The sequence below is a fragment of the Rousettus aegyptiacus genome, unplaced genomic scaffold, assembly GCF_014176215.1.
Source record: "Rousettus aegyptiacus isolate mRouAeg1 unplaced genomic scaffold, mRouAeg1.p scaffold_m13_p_9, whole genome shotgun sequence".
Lineage (NCBI taxonomy): Eukaryota > Metazoa > Chordata > Mammalia > Chiroptera > Pteropodidae > Rousettus > Rousettus aegyptiacus.
In genome coordinates, this window is record NW_023416312.1 from 80,613,985 (window position 1) to 80,626,860 (window position 12,876).

The 12,876-nt window shown below is 34.2% G+C and overlaps 1 pseudogene; it reads right to left on the reverse strand.

The window, feature by feature from the left end:
* Positions 1-7,447: 7,447 nt before the first annotated feature.
* Positions 7,448-9,535, reverse strand: LOC107506222 (annotated as a pseudogene).
* Between the last annotated feature and the right edge of the window lie 3,341 nt (positions 9,536-12,876).

Here is a 12,876-nt window from a genome sequence, read left to right on the forward strand (position 1 = left end):
TGGAATAGTCGTGGGGAAAAAAAAGAATCCTCATACACTGCTGGTGAGAATGTAAACTGGTATAATCACTATAGAAAACAGTATAGAGTTTCCTCAAAGAATTAATAATTGAATTACCATATAATCCAGCACTTTTTCTTATGGGTATCTATTCAAAAAGTAAAAAGAAAACTTTTATTCACAAAGATATATGCACTCCAATGTTCATTGTAGTATTCTTTCAACAGATGAGTGGATAAAGATTTGGTAATATATACAATGAAATATTACTCAGCCACAAGAAAAGATAAAATACTGCCATTTGAGACAACATGGATGGATCTTGAGATTATCCTGCAAAGCAAAATAAGTCAAACAGAAGAAGTTGAAAAACATGATTTCACCCATATGTGTGGTATAAAACTGAAAGCAACAAATGCACATGACAAACTAACTCAGACTCTTGGACATGGACACCATTTTAGTGGTTACCAGAAAGAAATCAGAAGGGAAACAGAAAGAAAAAGGTAAAGAATGTCAAATATGTGGTGATGGAAGGTAATTCAATTTGAATTTACATATGACACATTATTGAATTGTACGGTTGAACATTACATAATTTCATTAACCGATGGCATGCCTGTAAATTAAATAATACCTAAAAAACAGCAAGCAAATCTCAAGCATGTAAAATAAAGGAAATAATAAAAATTAATGTGAAATTAAAATAAATAGACTCTAAAAAAATATAAAGGTTAATGAAAACAAAAGCTGACTTTTGAAAAGATAAAATTGATAAGCTTTTAATCTAGTTCATCGAGAAAATAAGTAAGAAAACTTAAATAAATAAAATCAGAAATATAAGAGAAAGGGCAACTGATACCACAGAAATACAAAGAATTACAAGAAAAGACTATGAACAATTATATGCCAATAAATTGGACAATGTGGGAGAACTTGATACACTCCTAGAAACATACCATTTCCCAAGATTGATTTAATAAGAAACAAAAAGTCTGAATCAACTAATCACTACTAAGGATATCAAATGAGTAATTAAAAAACTCTGAAAAAAAAATAAAGTTTTGGACCAGATGGCTTTACATGTGAATTTTATCAAACATTCAAAGAATTAACATCTGTTCTTCTCAAAATCTTATTAATTCAAGAAGAAGGAAGGCTCCCAAAAACATTTTATGAGGCCACCATTTTCCTCATTTCAAAATCAAAGACATTACAAAAAATAAAAATTATAGGGTTATATTGATGATAAATATATATTCCAAACTTCTAAACAAAATATTAGCAAACTGAATTCAGCAATACATTAAAAGATCATACACTATTATCAGGTTAAATTTATTTTTGAAATTCAAGGTTAATTTAATATCTGTAAATCAATTAATGTCATATACCACATTAACAAGTTGAAAGATAAAAATCATATGATCATATCAATAACAATAGAACAGCATTTGACTAAATATGGCATCCATTTATGATAAAAACTTTCTGCAAAGTAGTAGAGAGAATATACATCCACATAACAAAGACCATATATGACAAATTCACAGCTAACATCATACTCAAAAGGAAAATGCTAAACGAATTTTTCTTAAGATCAGGAAGAAAACAAGGAAGTTCACTTTTACAACTTCTATTCAACATATTATTGGATGTCCTAGCTACTGTATCAGACAAGAGAAATGAAAAGCATTCAAATTAGAAAGAAAAAAGTAACACTGTCATTATTTGTAGATGACATGATACTGTATAGAGAGAACCTTAAAGATTCTATCAAAAAAAAATCCAACTTTTAGAACTAATAAATAAATTCAGTAAAATAGCAAGGTACAGAGATAATATTCAGAAATTGAATGCATTTTTATGCACCAATAAACTATCAGAAAGATGAACTAAGACAACAATTTCATTTACGATTGTATCGAATACAATAAAATACCTAGGAATAAATTTATCCAAGGACGTAAAGACATGTACTTGAAAAATTATGTCATTGAAATAAAAATTGAAGAAGATACAAATAAATGGAAGCACATACTGTGCTCATGGGTAGGAAGAATCAACATCATTCAAATGTCTATACTATCCAAAGCAATTCATATATTCATTGCAATCCTTATTAAATTCCAATGACATTTTTTACAGAACTAGGACAAATAATTCTAAAATTTATATGGAACCACAAAAGATCTTGAATAGGCACTACAATCTTGAGGGAAAAAAGTTGGAGTTATCACACTACCAAATTTCAAACTGTATTACAAAACTACAGTCATCAAAACAGCATGTTACTGGCATAAAAACACATAGATCAATAGAACAGAACAAAGAGTCCAGAAATAGTTCCATGCATGTATGTTCATTTTAGATATGACAAAAGCAAAAATATACAATGGGGTAAAGACAGTCTTTTCAATAAATGTTGTTGAAAAAACTGGAAAGGTACATGGAAAAAAATGAAACTAGACCACCTTTTTAACCATATACAAGAATAAATTAAAAATGGATTAGTTTTAAATTTAAGACCTGAAACCATAAAATTTCGAGAAGAAAACATAGACAGTATCTCTCTGACATTGCTCTTAGTAATATTTTTATTCCTGGTATATCTCCTTGGGCAAGGGAAAAAAAGACAAACAAATAGAACTACATCAAACTAAAAATTATTTGCACAGCAAAGTCAACCATCAACAAAACAAAAATACAACCTACTGAATAGAAAAATATATTTGCCTATGATACATTTATTAAGTAATTAATATTAAAAATTTATAAATAACTCATACAAGTCAACAACAACAACAATGAAACAATCCAATTAAAAAATGAGCAGAGTACCTGAATACACATTTCTTCAAAGAGTGCATACAGATGGCCAATAGACATATGAAATGATTCTCAAGATCACTAATCATCTTTTTTTTTCTTTTTTAAAACAATTTTATTAAGGCATAATTTACATATTATAAAATTCATCCATTTTTTAAAAATTTGATTCATTTATATTTACTGTGCTTACTGAAAAAACAGTATTTATTTGTGCTTTCTTTATTAAAATTTATTTATTTAGATTAGTTTCAAGTATACAGTACATTGGTTAGACATCTATATAGTTCATAAAACAATCACCCAATTGCTCCCTCCCTTTCCTGGCCCTCCACCTAGCCATCCTATTAATGATTACTGCATTCTCTCTGCTGTGCTCCCCATCCCCATGACCAACTATCAATTACTAATTTGTACTTATTTAACTTTTTACCCCATTCTCTCACCCCCCCAACTTCTCCCTTCTGTCTGTCACCAAATTGTCCACTATATTTGTGAGTTTGTTTTTCATTAGTTTGTACCAATCATCTTAAAAATGTAAATTAAAACTACAATGTGATATCATCTCACACCTGTCAGAATGGCTATCATCAATAAGTCAAAAAACAAGTATTGGCGAGAATGTGTATAATAAGAAACCTTTGTACACTGTTGGTACGATTGAAAATTGGTACAGCTATTTGGAAAACAGTTTGGAGTTGTCTAAGAAAATTAAATAATACAACTACCTTGTGATGCAGCAATTCCACTTCTGAGTATTTATTTCAAGAAATCCAAAACACTAATGTAACAAGATACATGCACCCTTATGTTAACTGTGGTAGTATTTATTAATGCAAAGATATGAAAACAAATTAGGTGTCTATCAATAGATAATTGTCTAAAACAATTATATACATACACACTGAAATATTATTTGGTCACATATCAAAAATGAAATATTATTATTTGCAATGTCTTGGACAGACCTAGAAAATATTATGCTAAATGAAATAAATAAGAAAGGCAAATACCATATGCTCTCACTTACATGTGAAATATGAAGAACAAAATAAGTGAACAAAGAAAACAGAAACAGACTCAGATTCAGAGAATAAACAGATGGTGTCCAGGTGGATGGGGGTTTGGTAATCAAGATAGTGTGGTTTCAGTGGAAGAGCATACACATAAAGAAAATGGAGGACCCAGAAAGAGAAACAGAAATATGCTCAACTGAGATTTTTTTAACTGAAAATGTTATCCATGTACATTGATTTTTTACATTTTATTTTAACAAAGGGTGCTTTAACCATAATTCTTTTTTCTTTTTTAATTTATTAATGTTAATTAGTTTAAAGTATACAGTACACTGATTAGACATCTGTATAGTTTGTAAAACAATCCCCCCAATTGCTCCTTCTCTCCACTGACCTTCCACCTAGCCAACCTATGAATGCTAACTGCATTCCCTATGCCATGCTCCCCAAATTGGTGATTATGCATCAGTTACTAATTTATACTTCTTTAATCCTTCACCCCATTTTCTCAGCCCCCAACCCTCCTCCCCTCTGTCTCTCACCAAATTGTCCACTATATATTTGTGAGTCTGTTTTTGATTAGTTTCTTCTTTTTATTCCTAAGATTCTGCATATAAGTGAAATCATATAGTGTTTATCTTTCTCCGTTTGACTTAAATACCTTCTAGGTCCATCAGAGCAATATCATTTTCCATCCCTTTCTTTTTAGTTCCCATGAGTCTTTTAATCTGAAGTGACTCTCTTGTAGGCAGCATATGTAGGAGTCTTGATTTTTTTATACTTTCGGCTGCTCTATCTTTGGTTGGAGCAGTTAATTCTTTTCCATTTGAGATACTTATTAATAGGAATGAAGTTATTACCATTCTTTATTCCTGTTTTTGATACTTTTTTACTTCTTAAAGAAGTCCCTCCAATATTTCTTGTAATACTGGCTTTGTGTTGATAAATTCTTTCAGCCTATTTTTGTCTAGGAAGATCTTTGTATATCTTTCAACTCTAAATGATAGCTTTGCTGGATAAAATATTCTTGGTTGTAGATCCTGGGTCTTCAACACATAGAATATAATTTTTGCCAAGTCTTTGTGTCCTGCATAGTTTCTTTTGAGAAATCAACTGCCAGTCTTAAGTGTGCTCCCTTATAAGTAACTATCTGTTTCTCTTTTGATTCTTTTAATATTCTTCTTTTTGTATTTAACTTTTGATATTCTAATTATGATGTGTCTTGATGTGGGCCTCTTTGGATCCCTGATTTTTGGAATTCTCTGAGCTTCCTGGGGTTTTATGTTAATTTCCTTCGCCAGGTTAGGGAAGTTTTCCATCATTATTTCTTCAAACAGCTGTATAACATCTTGACTTTCTTCAGTTACGCTGATCAGATGGATATTTGGACCTTTAATAGTGTCCTATGTGCTTCTTAAATTATTTTTATAGTTCTGGCATCTTTTTTTGCCATTGTGAATGAGTGTCCTTGGCTTTCCCATCTTCTCAATAAGGCATTTGATCCTTTTGTTTATTCACTTTGTTTATTCTTTTGTTTATTCCATTTAATATACTTCTCATCTTGGATAATGTGTTCTTCATTTTGGAAAGGTTCCTTTTATAATTTTTATTTCCATTTTTACGGGGTTTTTTTTATCTCTTTGTTGAAGCTCTTACTGAATTCATCTACAGTGCCCAAAAGTTCATTGAGCATCTTTATAACCAGTGTTTTGAACTCTGCAACTGTTAGACTACTTGACTCCATTTTATCTGGATCTCTGTTCTGTTCTCTCATATGGGTTCTTTGTCTTCTCATTTTGGCTGAATTTATGTGTCTGTTTCTATGTACTAAGCAAGGTTCCTAAGTGTCCCGATCTTATTAGTGTGGATTTGGGAAGTATGTGACCAGCGGCACAGTCTTGAGAGAGGTTCAGTTGCAGGCCAAATCTAGTCCGAGCCTCTGCCTTTCTGGGGCTACCTGTTAAGATTCAGCAAGCAATCCACAGAAGCCTCAAAAAGCCACACCAGAAACTGAGGCCAGCTGCCTCTAGTGTGAGTCTATGTACTGCTCAGGAAGGAACACCTGATTTGCTGAAGATATACCTGGATGTGGCTTGGGTGGGGCCATGAGTTGGGGGAAGCGGTGTTTCAGGGGATCCTCTGGGCGGACTGACCTCTGTTATCTAGTTTTATGGTATCTTGGCTATGACAGCTCTGTGTCTGTGCACTGGGAGGGGGAAAGCCTCAACAGGGAACAATGGATACTACCTGCACTTCTGTACAGAGCAAGTCTTGCTTTGACTCTCACTCCAGCAATGTCTCCCTATAAGTCCTTGGTGACCCTTGCATGCAGCTGAATCGGCACTGGTGCTCAGAGTTAAAAGGTCTGTCACCGTGAAAATCCACTGCAGACACGGCCCCTTTAAGAGGCATCTGGGGCTTCCACAGCCACCATCTCAGCTGCTCGGGACCAGGCGGCCCTGCATCCTTGCCCTGCCCTACCTTCTGCCATTGCAGTGTGATTTCTTGGATTTCTCCCTAGTTGTATGGCTTGTTCATCTAGATCCAAGGTGATTTTTCCTTGCTGCTTGCTCCTTGTTTCCGTCACTAGTTTGATTTGGTCACCAGAGGGATGAACATAGCTTCTATCATCTACGCTATTTTTTTTCTCTTTCAACTGAGTTTTTGACAAAAGTGCAAACCAGCTTAATGAAGGAAGAGCAGTATTTTTTTATGTTTCAGTGACACTTTTCCTTGCTTTAATATTTTTTCTTTTTTTTTTTGCTTTTGAATTGAGCTCTTAATTACAAAATATCAAACTATACTCAAAATTGCCAGCCACTGGCACAATATGGAAAAGTCCCACAAGTAAGGACAGATAGCAGCAGCAGGTGACAAGAGGTGGAATGTGACTAAAGCAGCAGTTACAAATGTTAAAATAACCTAAACTATCCAACATTTGACCCCTAATGTTAGCACAGGTTAGACTAGGCACTACCTTAGTGGGTAACCTCAGCATATTTGGGTTCAGATTCTATATGGCAATATAATTTTTCCCAGTTAAGAATTATCGTCTTGCACTAATCATAGGATGGCTGGAAGGCATTGAGCCAGTCTATTAGTTTTTCAAAATTCTGTTGAAAGATTTGATAGGTGTACTGAGAGATCAGGTGCTCTACTTCAGCAACGGCATATAATTGGGGTTTCCTGTATGGATACGTAGCTCAACCAAGAATTAAATCCAATTAAGTGAAATTCAGGGATTGGTACAGCATGTTCTGCTCTTCCACATTCCTCTTGGCAACAGTATAAGCGTTGTTGTTTTGCAACTTTCTGGAAATGGTGTCAGCATTTAAATGACATTAATCTTAAACTGATGTTAATTTTCATTGGGAATATCCTTCTATGTTGCAAGGAAGACCTGGTGTTTCAATTTGCCATCTTTTACAAATAGCACATTGAGTGAGATGAGGCAGCTGCAGTAGAATACATTAATATTGTTTTTCACAGCAACCTGCAGAGTTTTCAGAGGTTCCATCATCATGACTGGGCCCAAGGAATTGAGAGGCAAGTTCATGTCCATGTAGATGTGCCCTTGGCAATAAGTAATGTTCTGTATATCTCTAAGTCTTTAGCCCTACAGGCATCCAGATCACCTCAGGAGACACATATCAAGCAGGTGTCATTCCTATTTCTGTGAGAGTTCAAATAGGTCATTCAGACTACTGCAGTAGGTAAAGGAGCAAAGATTGCAGACACTCATGATAGGAGGAAAGAATGCCCCACTAGACTATCTAGTCTTCCTCTCAAAAGATCCATTGCTTCCACCTGCATAAAGGATATCTGTGGCAGGTCGACTGAGGGACAGAGTTGAATATTAAAAGTTCTCCAGAAGGTCACCTTGAGAGGGTATCACCTGAGATTGCTCCAGGTTGGTGGCAGTGGTGGTGCCAACAAGGTTGCCACCTGCATCAGTACTTCCATGATGCATTGTCAAATGTCTTTGATGGATTCCATGATTTTCTTCCACGAAAGCATTGGAACGTTTGTAGTACACAGAGGCCAAAGAACCAATGTGGCAGATTAACTCATCCAGCAGAATTGGCTCGATAAGATCTGTCTTCTCAGAGATCAGTAACTTCTCAGATAGGACTACTTCTTTGACTGTGGCAGAGTCCATTAAGAGAAGTTTATATATATATATATATAGATAGATAGATAGATAGATAGATAGATAGATAGATAGATATATCCCTGCTCTCAAAAATCAGAATTATCAGAATCCTGTGTTGCCAAACTCAAGACCCACTTTATCAGATCCTGTGTTTCTAATAGGTTTTAAGGAACAGCTTCACTATGACAGTAAGCAAAATGAGTTGCACTTGGGTGCTTTCATCATAAAAAAAAAACCTCCAGGAAGCTCTGTAGTAATGCATTTCCATCATCAGTTCTTTCGGCATGTTCTCCCACAATCCAAATCATAGCTGCCTGAAAATCTACTCATCCAGTGAGTCTAAGTTCTTACAAAGAGTGACACTGACACTTTCATACTTGTGAGGGTACTTGCGAAAGGTGTCCCTGATGACAGCAATCACCTCTTGGACCACATAATTTACACTGGTTTGGATGAGATCATACAATATGCTTACACAGGGATATGCAGATTGCTCCACATTGATGGTAATACTGTCTAGCAGTCTGTACAGCTTTGCAAATAAAGTCAACATCCACCTCTGCAGCATATTCCTTCAATTCTGATAGAGCCTGGGTGATATTGGCTTGGAATGCTAAACAATTAATGGCATCCAACTTCCCCAATTTAACACAGATGAAATCATCTGAATTCCAACGTTTTCTGGGAAATTAAGTTGATGTTCCTCAGGGCAATGTGCTGCACCTCTGGCTCCCCAGACAGAAAAGCGATAAGTGGAGGGGCCAATTTCTTCAGCTGTGTATTGTAGTAGTCAGAGTCCTTGGGTAACAACTCAAGAAATTTCATTAGGACTTTTATTGATGAAAGCACCACTGTTGAGTTGGCATGAGATAGCCAGGGAGTTAGCTACTCACAGATACTCTAAACCTCTTGGTCATTTTTTAGGGTCATTTTTAAATAGGCAGTCCAGGATGAAAACCTGACCCCATTCAGTACACTCATTCAGGGCTGTCGGCAGCTTATTGTTGTTCTGTGGGTTCAGATCATGTAAGTTGCTGTTTGGATGAGATTCACTGATTTCAGATAATGCTGTTATAGCATTACCCACTACCATTGGATTTGAATCTGCTATGATATCCTGAAAGAATCCAGAAATCTCTGATCTTTCACCATTTGGCATTAATATGATGGAGTTGTGTCACATAGACTGCTGCTGTTTTCCAAACATAAGAGTATTTATCCTTCAAGTACTAGCAGAGGGGCTCAGAGAGATATTCTGTAATCTAGTACACCTCAATGCACCCCATGGTTCTGACTGTCAAGCCCCAAATGAGAGGATTGAGACTTTCACAGTCCTTCACAAAGCTATTGACAGCCATGTGGCCATGTCTAGCTGGCTCATAATGCAGTTCATCAAGTAGAAATCCATGAGCTTCTTTAGATCCAGGTTGTCAGTCTGCATATAGTTCACTACATCTAAAAAGAGAGAACTAATATCCTTCCTCACATTCATAGCCTCCTTCCTCTTTTCTTTCTTTTTATTGTTGAGTTCAGCCTTTATTTCATTTTTTTCCTTTTAATTGGTTGTGATGTACTTCGTAATCAGTCATGGTGTTGGATTTTTAATGTACATTGAAGGCAAGAGTGGGGATGGAGGCAAGAGTGGGGATGGAAGCCAGAAAAATTAAAATTAAAAAGTTTAATTAATTAATTAATTAGTTAATTTTGAAAGGGTAGCATTTTAAATAAATAGTGCTGAAACAATTGGCCATCTATAAACAAATAAGAAATATAAATCTCAACCTACAGCTCACGCATTGTACAAAAAATAACTCAAAATGTGTCATTGACCTAAATACCAAGTGCAAAACAATAAAACATTTAAAAGAAAAACAGATGGAGGATCCAAGTCTAGGCAAAGGGTTATAAGATTTGACCAAAAGCAAAATCCCTAAAAGGAAAAATTAATACACTGGATCTCTTCAGTATTAAAACCTTTTGATCTCTGGAAATCCAGAGGAGGAAAAGACAAGCTACAGACTGAGAGAAAATATTTAGAAACCATACACCTGAAAAGGGGCTAGTATTTAATACCTTGGAAAATCAACCTTTTCTGAAATCTAGCTAAAGTGTACAACAATCAGGGAAATACTTAACAAAGAAGCTGCTGTATTATGGTAAGAAAGGACTGCAGTGTTTTAAATTTTCTGCTTATAGTTTTCTAGTCCCACGATTGGTGGTGACCATGAAGACCTCACTCTGCACTCCTGATGCAGATTTCTGATACCATAAGGAGAAATATAGTGTTTATTCACATAGAATTTTGACACGTTATGTGGCTTCTTCTAAGACTGGGACAAGGGCTTTTGTTTAATCTGATGCAGAACTTTCCCCAGTCCAGAATCACTTCCTGAGAATCATTTGTTTAAGGCATTTAAAGTGACAAGTGTTAGTTGCAACAGTCTTAATCCACAGAACAAATATTAAGGTTTAGCCTTAATGTTTAGCCTAAGAAGAAAGAAGTTGGAAAAAGATACACATAAAAGAATAAAATATATTTTATTCAAGTGAAATTTGCACAATAAAAAATTACCATTTTAAAGTGAACAATTAAGTGACAGTACATTCACAAGTTCATGCAACCTCTATCAAGTTCCAAAACAATTTTACCAACCCTATGTTCTGTTTCTATGAATTTACTTATTCTGGATATTTTCTATAAATGGAATCAAACAATATATGACCTTTTTTGTTTGGCTTCTTTTACTTACCTCAAGTTGTAACATTTGTCAGTACTTCATCTATTTTATGGCTGAATAACATCCCACTGTATGTGTATATGTAATTTGTTTATCCATTCATCTCTTGATGAAAAATTTGGACTGTTTCTGCCTTTTGGAAATTGTGTATAATGCTGCTATGAACATGTGAGTACATGCATTTATTAGAATATCTGTTTTTTAATCTTTTTTAGTATGTAGCTAAAGTGAAATTGTTGTCTCCTGTCAAATTGCTTTCCACAGTGGGGTACTATTTCACGTTCCCACCAGCAATGAATGATGGTCCCAATTTCTCCTCATTTTCACTAATTGTTATTTTTTATATTTCTGAATATATCCTACCTGGTGTGAAGTGGTACTTCATTGTGGTGAATGGGCTTTTTAAAGTTACCATATCTACAAGGGAATTTAGAAGAACATGAACATGTCCAGAACTGGACACACACTCAGCAAAGACCTGGGAAGGCCCTACCCTCTATCTTCTGGCTAACCTTCAGGCTTTATGACCTCAAGAAATGAGGGAGAAGGCAGAGTTGTAAACAGACTGGCTAAGTATCAAAGGAGCTCCCTAACACAGAACCAGTTTGTAAAGTTAAGAAGAGATATTTTTTTTTTGCTTTGCTCTAGGCATTTAAAGAAATTCTGTTAAAACTCTATTTGACCAACTATGTAACAGAACTGACTCTGGTGATAGTACACAAAAAAAACATAGAGTTTACAAAAATAGAAAGACACTAAATCAATAACAACAATATAAAGAACAGTCCGCATGAAGCAACAACAAACTTAAAGAAAAGAATCTAATTTCAAGTTTTTACATTATAATATTAAAAATACTAAGGTTTCAACAAAATTGCAAAGTATGTGATGAAGCAAAACACTATGGCCTTACAACAGAAGAATAAGACAATAATAGAATATTGTCAAAACTGTCTTAAATATGCTCATAAAGGCAAGACATGAGGGACAAGGAAATAAATTAAACCAGAAGTATATTTACTTAACAAATATTAAATATGAGATAGAAATTATAAAATAAACAAAATAGAGATTCTAAAGATAACTGCAATAAAATATTCACTAGAAAGTATTAACAGAAAATTTGAGCAAGCAGAGAAATATTCAATAAACCTAAAAATAGGCCAATTGCAATTAGCCAGTCTGAAGAGCAAAAGAGAAAACAATAAAGAAAAGTGAACAGAACATAAGAGATCAGTGGAACCAATATATGCACAATGAGAATCCCAGAGGGAGAGGATGGAGAGTAAGTGGTAGGCAGAATATTTGAAAAATAATGCCCAAGAACTTCCCAAATTTGATGAAAAAAAAAAACATGAATATCTACACAGCCGAAGAGATCAATAAACTACAAAAAAAGAAAAATTCAAAGAAATCTGCACCAACACACATTATAGTCAAATTATTGAAAGCTAAAGACAAAGAATCTTGAAAACAAAGAGAGAGAAGCTATTTATCATGCATGGGATCCTCGATAAGATTAGCAGTCAATTTCTCTTAAGAATCCATGGAAGCTAGAAGGCAGTAAGATGAAATATTCAAAGTGTTAAAACAAAATCTGTTAACGAAGAGTTCTATGTTTTTCAAAACTATCCTTCAAACTCAAAGGAGAAATTAATACATTCACAAATAAACAAAACACTGGTAAATCCACATATAAAAAAATTCTAAAGGTATTTTTCAAGCTAAAATGGAAGGACTCTAGTAAGTAATTTGAAGCCATAAAAAGTAGTGAAAATAAGATAAATGTAGCTATATAGATAAACATAAAAGACAATATTACTGCAGTTTCAGTGTATAGCTCCTCTTTTTAAATGAAAAATTCTTAAAACAACAAGTATAAATTTGTGTTAATAGGTACATACTGTATCAAAATGTACATTGTGACAATGACATGAAAAAGAGAGATGGGAGCATAAAAGAGCAGAGTTTTTTACACTTTAGAAATAAGTTGGTATTAAGTTAAAGTGGAATGTTGGAAGTTCAGATGATATTTTAATTATCAGGGTAACCACAAATAATTAAATACACAGAAAAATAACAAGAGAAGGATATGTCATTAGAGAAAAATAACAATCACGAGACAAACCTGTAATGGATG